The sequence below is a fragment of the Orcinus orca genome, chromosome 7 (assembly GCF_937001465.1).
Source record: "Orcinus orca chromosome 7, mOrcOrc1.1, whole genome shotgun sequence".
NCBI classification, from domain to species: Eukaryota; Metazoa; Chordata; class Mammalia; order Artiodactyla; family Delphinidae; genus Orcinus; species Orcinus orca.
In genome coordinates, this window is record NC_064565.1 from 1,732,835 (window position 1) to 1,751,073 (window position 18,239).

Consider the following 18,239-nt stretch of genomic DNA (forward strand, 5'->3'; position numbering starts at 1 on the left):
AAATAGAGAGGAATACTTAAGTAATTCATCAAGGCTTGTGATGCAACCTGGATTTACCACATCTACACCCAGAGCTGGGTGACACATAAGGCTGGACACTTGGGGCTCATACGATTGGTGAGGTTCGGTGAGCAAATGCAGACCCTTTGAAGTCATATTGCATGGTACCTATTCCATGGGTCTCAACTCTCCAGGTTTAAGGGATTCTTCCTTCAGCTAAAACATGCATGTGGAACCCAGACTATGATCCACCATGTGATCGGGAAATGTGTTCAAATGTGTCTCAGTTTTCGTCCCCTGGTAATCAGGTGCAACATTCCACATGCTTTACTAACACTCTCCCCACTTGTAGAGTCAGTGCCTTTAACCTCCTGTTTGGCCCAGTTTGTAATTTCTGCGGAAGATGAACAGGAATAGGGAGAACCAATGAGAGACTAGCTGGAGGTGTCTGGACCAGCAAATTTAACTCTCATTTCAAACCAGGAAGAGGAATTAACCAAAGGCTCAGTGTGCCATGCCGGAACCAGATTAGGGCGTGATGCAATCCATCGGTGTTGTGGCCAGCTCACAAGAAAGCGAGTTGAAGAAAGGAGCTCATGGGCACTGTAATTCACAAACCTGCACAGTTATAAATGACAGCTATCGTCCAAAAATATATTGAAGTAAGGCTGCCAAGAGGACTTTAAAGTGGGGCAGAATTCCAGGAAACCGATTTCAGGAGGTAGACTGGAATTGCATTTAAAGCATAGGAAAAGAGGCAGAACGTCGACAATGATGCACTTGGCCAAAAAGTGCGTATGCGTTTTTTCCTGAATATATTCAGGAAAAAACGCATACGCAGTTTTTGGCCAACCAAGCAAGCTTACAAAGGAAATCTGCACTACAATGAAGTCTCACTTCCCCCCGGTCAAAAGGGCCATCTGAAAAAGTGTAAAATCCAGAAAGGCAGGACAGGCCATGGAGAATTGGGAGCCTTCATATGCTGATGTGCGGGATGTAAATTGCCAACAGCCACTCTGGAGAAGTGTATGGTGTTTCCTGAAACATCTAAAAAACAAAGCAACAGAGCTGAGGGTATTTCCACTTATGGTCGTATAGCTTAGGGAAATTAAAATCAAAAAGACACAGCCAGCACAAAGTTTGGGACAGCTCTGTTTACAACATCTCATTTACGGTACAAGTTCAATATTTCAGAAAGCGAAAAATGGATAAAGAAGTTGTGGTACTTACGTACAATGCAATATCACTCAGCAATGAAATCTATGTCTTCAGGTCCGCAGCAGCATAATGAGTGGATTCAGGTATGATGATTCTAACTGAAATATGTCACACAGAAAAAGAAACATCATAAGATATCACTAATACACGGAATGTAAACTTGGCTACACAGGAACTGAATTACAAAACAGAACAGGGTCTCAAATTGAGAAAACCATCTTATGCTTGCTTAAGGGGAAAGGTGAGTTGGGGTGCTGCATAAAACCAGAGATTGAAATGAGCACATATAAAGTTCCTTAAGCCAAATATGGAATAGACAAGAGCTACTCCTTGCTCAATGAAATGGACTCAACACCCCGTATTAAACGACTAAGAATGTACATGACTAGTAAGTATCTTAAAACCTATGGATTGCTATGTCTGAAAGAGAATCAAGCGTGTGTATAGGGGCATAAACGCAGCAGTGATAACATTGGAGAGGTTCGGTGAGCAAATGAAGACCCTTTGAAGTCATATTGCATGGTACCCATTCCACGGGTCTCAACTCTCCAGGTTTAAGGTATTCTTCCTTCAGCTAAAACATGCATGCGGAACACACAGTATGATCAACCGTGTGATCGGGAGACGTGTTCCAATATATCTCAGTTTTCGGCCCCTGGCACTCGGGTGCAACATTCCAGACGCTTTACTAACACTCCCCGACTTGGAGAGTCAGTGCCTTTAACCTCCTGTTTGACCCAGTTTGCAATTTCTGCGGAAGATGAACAGGAATAGGGAGAACTAATGAGAGACTAGCTGGAGGTGTCTGGACTGGCAAATTTAACTCTCATTTCCCACCAGGAAGAGGAATTAACCAAAGGTTCAGGGTGCCGTGCCGAATCCAGATTAGGGCCTGAAGCAATCCTGCGGTGTTGCGGCCAGCTCAGAAGAAAGCGAGTTGAAGAAAGGAGTTCAGGGGCACTGTAATTCACAAACCTGCAGAGTTATAAATGACAGCTATCGTGCAAAAATATACTGAAGTAAGGCTGCCAAGAGGAGTTGAAAGCGGGGCAGAATTGCAGGAAACTGATTTCAGGAGGTAGACTGGAATTGCATTTAAAGCATAGGAAAAGAGGTAGAACGTCCACAATGATGCACTTGGCCAAAAAGGGCGTATGCGTTTTTTCCTGAATATATTCAGGAAAAAACGCATACGCACTTTTTGGCCAACCAAGCAAGCTTGCAAAGGAAATCTGCACTACAATGAAGTCTCACTTCCCCCCGCTCAAAAGGGCCATCTGAAAAAAGTGTAAAATCCAGAAAGGCAGGACAGGCCATGGAGAACTGGGAGCCTTGTTATGCTGATGGGCGGGATGAAAATTGCCAACAGCCACTCGGGAGAAGTGTATGGTGTTTCCAGAAACACCTAAAAAACAAAGCAACAGAGCCTAGGGCACTTCCACTTATGGTCCTATAGCTTAGGGAAATTAAAATAAAAAAGACACAGCCACCCCAAAGTTTGGGACGGCAATCTTTACAAGAACCTCGTTTACGGTACAAGTTCAATATCGCAGAAAGTGAAAAATGGATAAGGAAGTTGTGGTACTTACGTACAATGCAGTATCACTCAGCAATCAAATCTATGTCATCAGGACCGTAGCAGCCTAATGAGTGGATTCAGGTATGATGATACTAACTGAAATAAGTCACACAGGAAAAGAAACATCATAAGATATCACTAATACACGGAATGTAAACTTGGCTACACAGGAACTGAATTACAAACAGAACAGGGTCTCAAATTTAGAAAACCAACTTATGCTTGCTTAAGGGGAAAGGTGAGTTGGGGTGCTGCATAAAACCAGAGATTGAAATGAGCACAGATAAAGTTCCTTAAGCCAAATATTTAATAGACAAGTGCTACTCCTTGCTCAACGAAATGGACTCAACACCCCATATTAAACGCCTAAGAATGTACCTGACTAGTAAGTATCTTAAAACCTATGGATTGCTATGTCTCCGAAAGACAATCAAGCGTGTGTACAGGGGTATAAACGCAGCAGTGATAGGATTGGAGAGGTTCGGTGAGCCAATGAAGACCCTTTGAAGTCATATTGCATGGTACCCATTCCACGGGTCTCAACTCTCCAGGTTTAAGGTACTCTTCCTTCAGCTAAAACATGCATGTGGAACCCAGAGTATGATCAACCATGTGATCGGGAGACATGTTCAAATATGTCTCAGTTTTCGACCCCTGATACTCGGGTGCAACATTCCAGACGTTTTACTAACACTCTCCCGACTTGGAGAGTCAGTGCCTTTAACCTCCTGTTTGGCCCAGTTTGCAATTTCTGCGGAAGATGAACAGGAATAGGGAGAACCAATGAGAGACTAGCAGGAGGTGTCTGGACGGGCAAATTTAACTCTCATTTCCCACCAGGAAGAGGAATTAACCAAAGGTTCAGCGTGCCGTGCCGGAACAAGATTAGGGCCTGAAGCAATCCTGCGGTGTTGCGGCCAGCTCACAAGAAAGCGAGTTGAAGAAAGGAGCTCAGGGGCACTGTAATTCACAAACCTGCAGAGTTACAAATGACAGCTATCATCCAAAAATATACTGAAGTAAGGCTGCCAAGAGGCCTTGAAAGCGGGACAGAATTGCAGGAATCCGATTTCAGGAGGTAGACTGGAATTGCATTTAAAGCATAGGAAAAGAGGCAGAACGTCCACAATGATGCACTTGGCCAAAAAGGGCGTATGCGTTTTTTCCTGAATATATTCAGGAAAAAACGCATACGCCCTTTTTGGCCAACCAAGCAAGCTTGCAAAGGAAATCTGCACTACAATGAAGTCTCACTTCCCCCCGGTCAAAAGGGCCACCTGAAATAAGTGCAAATCCAGAAAAGCAGGACTGGCAATGGAGAACTCGGAGCCTTGTTATGCTGATGGGTGGGATGTAAATTGCCAACAGCCACTCGGGAGAAGTGTATGGTGTTCCCTGAAACACCTAAAAAACAAAACAACAGAGCCTAGGGCACTTCCACTTATGGTCCAATAGCTTAGGGAAATTAAAATCAAAAAGACACAGCCACCCCGAAGTTTGAGATGGCTCTATTTACAAGAACCTCATTTACGGTACAAGTTCAATATCGCAGAAAGTGAGAAATGGATAAAGAAGTTGTGGTACTTATGTACAATGCAATATCACTCAGCAATGAAATCTATGTCATCAGGCCTGTAGCAGCATAATGAGTGGATTCAGGTATGATGATTCTAACTGAAATAAGTCACACAGAAAAAGAAACATCATAAGATATCACTAATACACGGAATATAAACTTGGCTACACAGTAACTGAATTACAAAACAGAACAGGGTCTCAAATTTAGAAAACCAACTTATGCTTGCTTAAGGGGAAAGGTGAGTTGGGGTGCTGCATAAAACCAGAGATTGAAATGAGCACAGATAAAGTTCCCTAAGCCAAATATGTAATAGACCAGAGCTACTCCTTGCTCAACGAGATGGACTCAACACCCCATATTAAACGCCTAACAATGTACGTGACTAGTAAGTATCTTAAAACCTATGGATTGCTATGTCTCCGAAAGAGAATCAAGTGTGTGTACAGGGCCATAAACGCAGCAGTGATAGGACTGGAGAGGTTCGGTGAGCAAATGAAGACCCTTTGAATTCATATTGTATGGTACCCACACCATGGGTCTCAACTCTCCATGTTTAAGGTATTTTTCCCTCAGAAAAAAACATGCATGTGGAACCCAGAGTATGATCAAGCATGTGATCGGGAGACGTGTTCCAATATGTCTCAGTTTTCGTCCCTGGTACTCGGGTGCAACATTCCAGATGCTTTACTAACACTCTCCCGACTTGGAAAGTCAGTGCCTTTAACCTCCTGTTTGGCCCAGTTTGCAATTTCTGCGGAAGATGAACAGGAATAGGGAGAACCAATGAGAGACTAGCTGGAGGTGTGTGGACGGGCAAATTTAACTCTCATTTCCCACCAGGAAGAGGAATTAACCAAAGGTTCAGCGTGCCGTGACCGAACGAGATTAGGGACTGAAGCAATACTGCGGTCTTGCGGCCAGCTCACAAGAAAGAGAGTTGAAGAAAGGAGCTCAGGGGCACTGTAATTCACAAACCTGCAGAGTTATAAATGACAGCTATCGTCCAAAAATATACTGAAGTAAGGCTGCCAAGAGGAGTTGAAAGCGGGGCAGAATTGCAGGAAACCGATTTCAGGAGGTAGACTGGAATTGCATTTAAAGCATAGGAAAAGAAGTAGAACGTCCACAATGATGCACTTGGCCAAAAAGGGCGTATGCGTTTTTTCCTGAATATATTCAGGAAAAAACGCATACACACTTTTTGGCCAACCAGGCAAGCTTGCAAAGGAAATCTGCACTACAATGAAGTCTCACTTCCCCCCACTCAAAAGGGCCATCTGAAAAAAGTGTAAATCCAGAAAGGCAGGACAGACCATGGAGAACTGGGAGCCTTGTTATGCTGATGGGTGGGATGTAAATTGCCAACAGCCACTCGGGAGAAGTGTATGGTGTTTCATGAAACACCTGAAAAACAAAGCAACAGAGCATAGGATAGGACACTTCCACTTATGGTCCTATAGCTTAGCGAAATTAAAATAAAAAAGACAGAGCCACCCAGAAGTTTGGGACGGCTCTGTTTACAAGAACCTCGTTTACGGTACAAGTTCAATATCGCAGAAAGTGAAAAATGGATAAAGAAGTTGTGGTACTAACGTACAATGCAATATCACTCAGCAATCAAATCTATGTCATCAGGCCTGTAGCAGCATAATGAGTGGATTCAGGTATGATAATTCTAACTGTAATAAGTCACACAGAAAAAGAAACATCATAAGATATCACTAATACACGGAATGTAAACTTGGCTACACAGGAACTGAATTACAAAACAGAACAGGGTCTCAAATTGAGAAAACCAACTTATGCTTGCTTAAGGGGAAAGGTGAGTTGGGGTGCTGCATAAAACCAGAGATTGAAATGAGCACAGATAAAGTTCCTTAAGCCAAATATGGAATAGACAAGAGCTACTCCTTGCTCAACGAGATGGACTCAACACCCCGTATTAAACGCCTAAGAATGTACCTGATTAGTAAGTATTTTAAAACCTATGGATTTCTATGTCTCCAAAAGAGAATCAAGCGTGTGTACAGGGGCATAAACGCAGCAGTGATAGGATTGGTGAGGTTTGGTGAGCAAATGAAGACCATTTGAAGTCATATTGCATGGTACCCATTCCACGGGTCTCAACTCTCCAGATTTAAGGTATTCTTCCTTCAGCTAAAACATGCATGTGGAACCCAGAGTATGATCAACCATGTGATCGGGAGACGTGTTCCAATATATCTCAGTTTTCGTCCCCTGGTACTCGGGTGCAGCATTCCAGATGCTTTACTAACACTCTCCCGACTTGGAGAGTCAGTGCCTTTAACCTCCTGTTTTGCCCAGTTTGCCATTTCTGCGGAAGATGAACAGGAATAGGGAAAACCAATGAGAGACTAGCTGGAGGTGTCTGGACGGGCAAATTTAACTCTCATTTCCCACCCGGAAGAGGAATTTACCAAAGGCTCAGCGTGCCGTGCCGGAACCAGATTAGGGCCTGAAGCAACCCTGTGGTGTTGCGGCCAGCTCACAGGAAAGCGAGTTGAAGAAAGGAGGTCAGGGGCACTGTAATTCACAAACCTGCAGAGTTATAAATGACAGCTATCGTCCAAAAATATACTGAAGTAAGGCTGACAAGAGGACTTGAAAGCAGGACAGAATTGCAGGAAACCGATTTCAGGAGGTAGACTGGAATTGCATTTAAAGCATAGGAAAAGAGGCAGGACGTCCACAACGATGCACTTGGCCAAAAACGGCGTATGCGTTTTTTCCTGAATATATTCAGGAAAAAACGCATACGCCCTTTTTGGCCAAGCAAGCAAGCTTGCAAAGGAAATCTGCACTACAATGAAGTCTCACTTCCCCCCGGTCAAAAGAGCCATCTGAAAAAAGTGTAAAATCCAGAAAGGCAGGACAGGCCATGGAGAACTGGGAGCCTTGTTATGCTGATGGGCGGGATGTAAATGGTCAACAGCCACTGGGGAGAATTGTATGGTGTTTCCTGAAACATCTAAAAAACAAAGCAACACAGCCTAGGGCACTTCCACATATGGTCCTATAGCTTAGGGAAATTAAAATCAAAAAGACACAGTCACCCCAAATGTTGGGACGGCTCTGTTTATAAGAACCTAGTTTATGGTAAAAGTTCAATATCGCAGAAAGTGAAAAATGGATAAAGAATTTGTGGTACTTACGTACAATGAAATATCACTCAGCAATGAAATCTATGTCATCAGTCCCGTAGCAGCATAATGAGTGGATTCAGGTATGATGATTCTAACTGAAATAAGTCACACAGAAAAAGAAACATCATAAGATATCACTAACACACGGAATGTAAACTTGGCTACACAGGAACTGAATTACAGAACAGAATAGGGTCTCAAATTGAGAAAAGCAACTTATGCTTGCTTAAGGGGAAAGGTGAGTTGCGGTGCTGCATAAAACCAGAGATTGAAATGAGCACAGATAAAGTTCCTTAAGCCAAATATGGAATAGACAAGAGCTACTCCTTGCTCTACGAAATGGACTCAACACCCCATATTAAACACCTAAGAATGTACCTGACTAGTAAGTATCTTAAAACCTATGGATTGCTATATCTCTGAAAGAGAATCAACCGTGTGTACAGGGGCATAAACGCAGCAGTGACAGGATTGGAGAGGTTCGGTGAGCAAATGAAGACCCTTTGAAGTCATATTGCATCGTACCCATTCCACGGGTCTCAACTCTCCAGGTTTAAGGTATTCTTCCTTCAGCTAAAACATGCATGAGGAACCCAGAGTATGATTAACCATGTGATCGGGGGACGTGTTCAAATATGTCTCACTTTTCGTCCCCGGGTACTCAGGTGCATCATTCCAGACGGTTTACTAACACTCTGCCGACTGGGAGAGTCAGTGCCTTTAACCTCCTGTTTGGCCCAGTTTGCAATTTCTGCGGAAGATGAACAGGAATAGGGAGAACCAATGAGAGACTAGCTGGAGGTGTCTGGACGGGCAAATTTAACTCTCATTTCCCACCAGGAAGAGGAATTAACCAAAGGCTCAGCTTGCCATTCCGGAACAAGAATAGGGCCTGAAGCCATCCTGCGGTGTTGCAGCCAGCTCACAAGAAAGCGAGTTGAAGAAAGGAGCTCAGGGGCACTGTAATTCACAAACCTGCAGACATATAAATGAGAGCTATCGTCCAAAAATATACTGAAGTAAGGCTCCCAAGAGGACTTGAAAGCGGGGCAGAATTGCAGGAAACCGATTTCAGGAGGTAGACTGGAATTGCATTTAAAGCATAGGAAAAGAGGCAGAACGTCCACAATGATGCACTTGGCCAAAAAGGGTGTATGCGTTTTTTCCTGAATATATTCACGAAAAAACGCATACGCCCTTTTTGGCCAACCAAGCAAGCTTCCAAAGGAAATCTGCACTACAATGAAGTCTCACTTCCCCCCAGTCAAAAGGGCAATGTGAAAAAAGTGTAAAATCCAGAAAGGCAGTACAGGCCATGGAGAACTGGGAGCCTTGTTATGCTGATGGGCGGGATGAAAATTGCCAACAGCCACTTGGGAGAAGTGTATGGTGTTTCCTGAAACACCTAAAAAACAAAGCAACAGAGCCTAGGGCACTTCCACTTATGGTCCTATAGCTTAGGGAAATTAAAATCAAAAAGACACAGCCACCCCAAATGTTGGGACGGATCTGTTTACAAGAACCTCGTTTACGGTACAAGTTCAATATCGCAGAAAGTGAAAAATGGATAAAGAAGTTGTGGTACTTACGTACAATGCAATATCACTCAGCAATGAAATCTATGTCATCAGGCCCGTAGCAGCATAATGAGTGGATTCAGGTATGATGATTCTAACTGAAATAAGTCACACAGAAAAAGAAACATCATAAGATATCACTAATACACGGAATGAAAACTTGGCTACACAGGAACTGAATTACAAAACAGAACAGGGTCTCAAATTGAGAAAACCAACTTATGCTTGCTTAAGGGGAAAGGTGAGTTGGGGTGCTGCATAAAACCAGAGATTGAAATGAGCACAGAAAAAATTCCTTAAGCCAAATACGGAATAGACAAGAGCTACTCCTTGCTCAACGAAATGGACTCAAAACCCCATATTAAAGGCCTAAAAATGTACCTGACTAGTAAGTATCTTAAAACTTATGGATTGCTATGGCTCCGAAAGAGAATCAAGCGTGTGTACAGGGGCAGAAACGCAATACTGATAGGATTGGAGAGGTTCAGTGAGCAAATGAAGACCCTTTGAAGTCATATTGCATGGTACCCATTCCACGGGTCTCAACTCTCCAGGTTTAAGGTATTCTTCCTTCAGCTAAAGCATGCATGTGGAAGCCAGAGTATGATCAACCGTGTGATCGGGAGACCTGTTCAAATATGTCTCAGTTTTCGTCCCCTGGTACTCGGGTGCAACATTCCAGACGCTTTACTAACACTCTCCCGACATAGAGAGTCAGTTCCTTTAACCTCCTGTTTGGCCCAGTTTGCAATTTCTGCGGAAGATGAACAGGAATAGGGAGCACCAATGAGAGACTAGCTGGAGGTTTCTAGACGGGCAAATTTAACTCTCATTCCCACCAGGAAGAGGAATTACCAAAGGCTCAGCATGCCGTGCAGGAACCAGATTAGGGCCTGAAGCAATCCTGTGGTGTTGCGGCCAGCTCACAAGAAAGTGAGTTGAAGAAAGGAGCTCAGGGGCACTGTAATTCACAAACCTGCAGAGTTATAAATGACAGCTATCGTCCAAAAATATACTGAAGTAAGGCTGCCAAGAGGAATTGAAAGCGGGACAGAATTGCAGGAAACCGATTTCAGGAGGTAGACTGGAATTGCTTTTAAAGCATAGGAAAAGAGGCAGAACGTCGGCAATGATACACTTGGCCAAAAAGTGCATATCCGTTTTTTCCTGAATATATTCAGGAAAAAACGCATATGCACTTTTTGGCCAACCAAGCAAGCTTGCAAAGGAAATCTGCACTACAATGAAGTCTCACTTCCCACCCCCGCTCAAAAGGGCCATCTGAAAAAAGTGTAAAATCCAGAAAGGCAGGACAGGCCATGGAGAACTGGGAGCCTTGTTATGCTGATGGGCGGGATGTAAATTGCCAACAGCCACTCTGGAGAAGTATATGGTGTTTCCTGAAACATCTAAAAAACAAAGCAACAGAGCCTAGGGCACTTCCACTTATGGTCCTATAGCTTAGGGAAATTAAAATCAAAAAGACACAGCCAACCCAAAGTTTGTGACGGCTCTGTTTACAAGAACCTCGTTTACGGTACATGTTCAATATCGCAGAAAGTGAAAAATGGTTAAAGAAGTTGTGGTACTTACGTACAATGCAATATCACTCAGCAATGAAATCTATGTCATCAGGCCCATAGCAGCATAATGAGAGGATTCAGGTATGATGATTCTAACTGAAATAAGTCACACAGATAAAGAAACACCATAAGATATCACTAATACACGGAATGTTACTTGGCTACACAGGAACTGAATTACAAAACAGAACAGCGTCTCAAATTGAGAAAACCAACTTATGCTTGCTTAAGGGGAAAGGTGAGTTGGGGTGCTGCATAAAACCAGAGATTGAAATGAGCACAGATAAAGTTCCTTAAGCCAAATATGGAATAGACAAGAGCTACTCCTTGCTCAACGAAATGGACTCAACACCCCATATTAAACGCCTAAGAATTTACCTGACCAGTAAGTATGTTAAAACCTATGGATTGCTATGTCTCTGAAAGAGAATCAAGCGTGTGTACAGGGGCATAAACGCAGCAGTGATAACATTGGAGAGGTTCGGTGAGCATATGAAGACCCTTTAAAGTCATATTGCATGGTACCCATTCCACGGGTCTCAACTCTCCAGGTTTAAGGTATTCTTCCTTCAGCTAAAACATGCATGTGGAACCCAGAGTATGATCAACCATGTGATCGGGAGACGTCTTCCAATATATCTCAGTTTTCGTCCCCTGGTACTCGGGTGCAACATTCCAGACGCTTTACTAACCCTCTCCCGACTTGTGGAGTCAGTGCCTTTAACCTCCTGTTGGCCCAGGTTGCAATTTCTGCGGAAGATGAACAGGAATAGGGAGAACAAATGAGAGACTAGCTGGAGGTGTCTGGACGGGCAAATTTAACTCTCATTTCCCACCAGGAAGAGGAATTAACCAAAGGCTCAGCGTGCTGTGCCGGAACCAGACTAGGGCCTGAAGCAATCCTGCGGTGTTGCGGCCAGGTCACAAGAAAGCGAGTTGAAGAAAGGAGCTCAGGGGCACTGTAATTCACAAACCTGCAGAGTTATAAATGACAGCTATTGTCCAAAAATATACTGAAGTAAGCCTGCCAAGAGGACTTGAAAGCGGGGCAGAATTGCAGGAAACCTATTTCAGGAGGTAGACTGGAATTGCATTTAAAGCATAGGAAAAGAGGCAGAACGTCGACAATGATGCACTTGGCCAAAAACGGCGTATGCGTTTTTTCCTGAATATATTCAGGAAAAAACGCATACGCACTTTTTGGTAAACCAAGCAAGCTTGCAAAGAAATCTGCACTACAATGAAGTCTCACTTCCCCCCGCTCAAAAGGGCCATCTGAAAAAAGTGTAAAATCCAGAAAGGCAGGACAGGCCATGGAGAACTGGGAGCCTTGTTATGCTGATGGGCGGGATGTAAATTGCCAACAGCCACTCTGGAGAAGTGGATGGTGTTTCCTGAAACATCTAAAAAACAAAGAAACAGAGCCTAGGGCACTTCCACTTATGGTCCTATAGATTAGGGAAATTAAAATCAAAAAGACACAGCCACCCCAAAGTTTGGGACGGCTCTGTTTACAAGAACCTCGTTTACGGTACAAGTTCAATATCGCAGAAAGTGAAAAATGGATAAAGAAGTGGTGGTACTTACGTACATTGCAATGTCACTCAGCAATCAAATCTATGTCATCAGGCCTGTAGCGTCATAATGAGTGGATTCAGGTATGATGATTCTAACTGAAATAAGTCACACAGAAAAAGAAACATCATAAGATATCACTAACACACGGAATGTAAACTTGGCTACACAGGAACTGAATTACAGAACAGAACAGGGTCTCAAATTGAGAAAACCAACTTATGCTTACTTAAGGGGAAAAGTTAGTTGGGTTGCTGCATAAAAGCAGAGATTGAAATGAGCACAGATAAAGTTCCTTAAGCCAAATATGCAATAGACAAGAGCTACTCCTTGCTCAATGAAATGGACTCAACACCCCGTATTAAACGCCTAAGAATGTACCTGACTAGTATGTATCTTAAAACTTATGGATTGCTATGTCTCCGAAAGAGAATCAAGTGTGTGTACAGGGGAATAAATGCAGCAGTGATAGGATTGGAGAGGTTCGGTGAGCAAATGAAGACCCTTTGAAGTCATATTGCATGGTACCCATTACACGGGTCTCAACTCTCCAGGTTCAAGGTATTCTTCCTTCAGCTAAAACATGCATGTGGAACCCAGAGTATGATCAACCGTGTGATCGGGAGACGTGTTCCAATATGTCTCAGTTCTCGTCTCCTGGTACTCGGGTGCAACATTCCAGAAGCTTTACTAACACTCTCCCGACTTGGAGAGTCAGTGCCTTTAACCTCCTGTTTGGCCCAGTTTGCAATTTCTGCGGAAGATGAACAGGAATAGGGAGAACAAATGAGAGACTAGCTGGAGGTTTCTGGACGGGCAAATTTAAATCTCAATTCCCACAAGGAAGAGGAATTAACCAAAGGCTCAGCGTGCCGCGCCGGAACCAGATTAGGGCCTGAAACCATCCTGTGGTGTTGCGACCAGCTCACAAGAAAGCGAGTTGAAGAAAGGAGCTCAGGGGCACTGAAATTCACAAACATGCAGAGTTATAAATGACAGCTATCGTCCAAAAATATACTGAAGTAAGGCTGCCAAGAGGACTTGAAAGCGGGGCAGAATTGCAGGAAACCGATTTCAGGAGGTAGACTGGAATTCGATTTAAAGCATAGGAAACGAGGCAGAACGTCCACAATGATGCACTTGGCCACAAAGTGCGTATGTGTTTTTTCCTGAATATACTCAGGAAAAAACGCATACGCCCTTTTTGGCCAACCAAGCAAGCTTGCAAAGGAAATCTGCACTACAACGAAGTCTCACTTCCCCCCGCTCAAAAGGGCCATCTGAAAAAAGTGTAAAATCCAGAAAGGCAGGACAGGCCATTGAGAACTGGGAACCTTGTTATGCTGATGGGCGGGATGTAAATTGCCAACAGCCACTCTGGAGAAGTGTATGGTGTTTCCTGAAACATCTAAAAAACAAAGCAACAGAGCCTACGGCACTTTCACTTATGGTCCTATAGCTTAGGGAAATTAAAATCAAAAAGACACAGCCACCCCAAAATTTGCGACGGCTCTGTTTACAAGAACCTCGTTTACGGTACAAGTTCAATATCGCAGAAAGTGAAAAATGGATAAAGAAGTTGTGTTACTTACGTACAATGCAATATCACTCAGCAATGAAATCTATGTCATCAGGCCCGTAGCAGCATAATGAGTGGATTCAGGTATGATGATTCTAACTGAAATAAGTCACACAGAAAAAGAAACATCATAAGATATCACTAACACACGGAATGTAAACTTGGCTACACAGGAACTGAATTACAGAACAGAACAGGGTCTCAAATTGAGAAAACAAACTTATGCTTGCTTAAGGGGAAAGGTAAGTTGGGGTGCTGCATAAAACCAGAGATTGAAATGAGCACAGATAAAGTTCCCTAAGCCAAATATGGAATAGACAAGAGCTACTCCTTGCTCAACGAAATGGACTCAACACCCCATATTGAACGCCTGAGAATGTACCTGACTAGTAAGTATGTTAAAACCTATGGATTGCTATGTCTCTGAAAGAGAATCAAGCGTGTGTACAGGGGCATAAACGCAGCAGTGATAGGACTGGAGAAGTTCGGTAAGCAAATGAAGACCCTTTGAAGTCATAATGCATGGTACCCATTCCACGGGTCTCAACTCTCCAGGTTTAAGGTATTCTTCCTTCAGCTAAAACATGCATGTGGAACCCAGAGTATGATCAACCGTGTGATTGGGAGACGTGTTCAAATATGTCTCAGTTTTCGTCCCCTGGTACTCGGGTGCAACTTTCCAGACGCTTTACTACCACTCTCCCCACTTGTAGAGTCAGTGCCTTTAACCTCCTGTTTGGCCCAGTTTGCAATTTCTGTGGAAGATGAACAGGAATAGGGAGAACAAATGACAGCCTAGCTGGAGGTGTCTGGACGGGCAAATTTAACTCTCATTTTGCACCAGAAAGAGGAATTAACCAAAGGCTCAGCGTGCCGAGCCGGAACCAGATTAGGGCCTGAAGCAACACGGCGGTGTTGCGGCCCGCTCACAAGAAAGCGAGTTGAAGAAAGGAGCTCAGGGGCACTGTAATTCACAAACCTGCAGAGTTATAAATGACAGCCATCATCCAAAAATATACTGAAGTAAGGCTGCCAAGAGGACTTGAAAGCGGGGCAGAATTGCAGGAAACCGATTTCAGGAGGTAGACTGGAATTGCATTTAAAGCATAGGAAAAGAGGCAGAACGTCCACAATGATGCACTTGGCCAAAAAGGGCGTATGTCTTTTTTCCTGAATATATTCAGGAAAAAATGCATACGCACTTTTTGGCCAACCAAGCAAGCTTGCAAAGGAAATCTGCACTACAATGAAGTCTCACTTCCCCCCGGTCAAAAGGGCCATCTAAAAAATGTGTAAAATCCAGAAAGGCAGGACAGGCCATGGAGAACTGGGAGCCTTGTTACGCTGATGGGAGGGATGTAAATTGCCAACAGCCACTCGGGAGAAGTGTATGGTGTTTCCTGAAACATCTAAAAAACAAAGCAACAGAGCCTAGGGCACTTCCACTTATGGTCCTATAGCTTAGGGAAATTAAAATCAAAAAGACTCAGCCACACCAAAGGTTGGGACGGCTCTGTTTACAAGAACCTCGTTTACGGTACAAGTTCAATATCGCAGAAAGTGAAAAATGGATAAAGAAGTTGTGGTACTTACGTACAATGCAATATCACTCAGCAATGAAATCTATGTCATCAGGCCCATAGCAGCATAATGAGAAGATTCAGGTATGATGATTCTAACTGAAATAAGTCACACAGATAAAGAAACACCATAAGATATCACTAATACATGGAATGTAAACTTGGCTACACAGGAACTAAATTACAAATCAGAACAGGGTCTCAAATTTAGAAAACCAACTTATGCTTTCTTATGGGGAAAGGTGAGTGGGGGTGCTGCTTAAAACCAGAGATTGAAATGAGCACAGATAAAGTTCCTTAAGCCAAATATGGAATAGACAAGAGCTACTCCTTGCTCAACGAAATGGACTCAACACCCCGTATTAAACGCCTAAGAAGGTACCTGTCTAGTAAATATCTTAAAACCTATGGATTTATATATCTCTGTAAGAGAATCAAGCGTGTGTACAGCGGCATAAACGCAGCAGTGAAAATCAGCTAAATCCCATAATAAAAATAAATTTCTTAAACAAAACACAATGACAGTGAAATAGAGAGGAATACTTAAGTAATTCATCAAGGCTTGTGATGCAACCTGGATTTATCACATCTACACCCAGAGCTGGGTGACACATAAGGCTGGACACTTGGGGCTCATAGGATTGGTGAGGTTTGGTGAGCAAATGCACACCCTTTGAAGTCATTGCATGGTACCCATTCCATGGGTCTCAACTCTCCAGGTTTAAGGGATTCTTCCTTCAGCTAAATCATGCATGTGGAAACCAGAGTACAATCCACTGTGTGGTCTGGAAACGTATTCAAATGTGTCTCAGTTTTCGTCCCCTGGTACTCGGGTGCAACATTCCAGATGCTTTACTACCACTCTCCCCACTTGTAGAGTCAGTGCCTTTAAACTCCTGTTTGGCCCAGTTTGCAATTTCTGTGGAAGATGAACAGGAATAGGGAGAACAAATGACAGCCTAGCTGGAGGTGTCTGGACGGGCAAATTTAACTCTCATTTCCCACCAGGAAGAGGAATTAACCAAAGGCTCAGCATGCCGAGCCGGAACCAGATTAGGGCCTGAAGCAACACGGTGGTGTTGCGGCCCGCTCACAAGAAAGCGAGTTGAAGAAAGGAGCTCAGGGGCACTGTAATTCACAAACCTGCAGAGTTATAAATGACAGCTATCGTCCAAAAATATACTGAAGTAAGGCTGACAAGAGGACTTGAAAGCGGGGCAGAATTGCAGGAATCCGATTTCAGGAGGTAGACTGGAATTGCATTTAAGGCATAGGAAAAGAGGCAGAACGTCCACAATGATGCACTTGGCCAAAAGGGCGTATGCCTTTTTTCGTGAATATATTCAGGAAAAAATGTATACGCACTTTTTGGCCAACCAAGCAAGCTTGCAAAGGAAATCTGCACTACAATGAAGTCTCATTTCCCCCGTGTCAAGAGGGCCATCTGAAAAATGTGTAAAATCCAGAAAGGCAGGACACGCCATGGAGAACTGGGAGCATTGTTATGCTGATGGGCAGGAAGTAAATTGCCAACAGCTGCTCTGGAAAAGTGTATGGTGTTTCCTGAAACATCTAAAAAACAAAGCAACAGAGCCTAGGGCACTTCCACTTATGGTCCTATAGCTTAGGGAAATTAAAATCAAAAAGACACAGCCACCCCAAAATTTGGGACGGCTCTGTTTACAAGAACCTCATTTATGGTACAAGTTCAATATCACAGAAAGTGAAAAATAGATAAAGAAGTTCTGGTACTTACGTACAATGCAATATCACTCAGCAATGAAATCTATGTCATCAGGCCCATAGCAGCATAATGAGTGGATTCAGGTATGATGATTCTAACTGAAATAAGTCACACAGAAAAAGAAACATCATAATATATCACTAATACACGGAATGTGAACTTGGTTACACAGGAACTGAATTACAGAACAGAACAGTGTCTCAAATTTAGAAAACCAACTTATGTTTCCTTAAGGGGAAAGGTGAGTTGGGGTGCTGCATAAAACCAGAGATTGAAATGAGTACAGATAAATTTCCTTAAGCCAAATATGGAATAGACAAGAGCTACTCCTTGCTCAATGAAATGGACTCAACACCCTGTATTAAACGCCTAAGAATGTACCTGACTAGTAAGTATCTTAAAACCTATGGATTGCTATCTCTCTGAAAGAGAATCAAGCGTGTGTACAGGGGTATAAACACAGCAGTGATAACATTGGAGAGGTTCAGTGAGCAAATGAAGACCCTTTGAATTCATAATGCATGGTACTCATTCCAAGGGTCTCAACTCTCCAGGTTTAGGGTATTCTTCCTTCAGCTAAAACATGCATGTGGAACCCAGAGTATGATCAACCGTGTGATCGGGAGACGTGTTTAAATATGTCTCAGTTTTCGTTCCCTGGTACTCGGGTGCAACATTCCAGACGCTTTACTAACAGTCTCCCCACTTGGAGAGTCAGTGCCTTTAACCTCCTGTTTGGCCCAGTTTGCAATTTCTGCGGAAGATGAACAGGAATAGGGAGAACCAATGAGAGACTAGCTGGAGGTGTCTGGATGGGCAAATTTAACTCTCATTTCCCACCAGGAAGAGGAATTAACCAAAGGCTCATCATGCCGTTGCGGAACCAGATTAGGGCATGAAGCAATCCTGCGGGGTTGTGGCCACTCACAAGAAAGCGAGTTGAAGAAAGGAGCTCAGGGGCACTGTAATTCACAAACCTGCAGAGTTATAAATGACAGCTATCGTCCAAAAATATACTGAAGTAAGGCTCACAAGAGGACTTGAAAATAAGGCAGAATTGC

At 43.4% G+C, this 18,239-nt stretch overlaps 1 long non-coding RNA gene across 9 annotated transcripts in view; it reads left to right on the plus strand.

The window, feature by feature from the left end:
* The window catches only part of LOC125965015 (uncharacterized), a 482,945-nt gene that overhangs the window by 163,766 nt on the left and 300,940 nt on the right, over positions 1-18,239 (plus strand). For 3 of the 9 annotated variants that reach the window (XR_007478441.1, XR_007478442.1, XR_007478443.1), the window contains exon 1: positions 6,398-6,439. The exons of 3 other annotated variants lie outside the window; for them this stretch is intronic. This is a non-coding gene — a long non-coding RNA (uncharacterized LOC125965015). Of the gene's footprint in view, positions 1-6,397; positions 6,440-18,239 lie in introns of those variants that run through there. 3 more of the 9 variants (XR_007478440.1, XR_007478439.1, XR_007478438.1) reach the window with 1 other exon arrangement.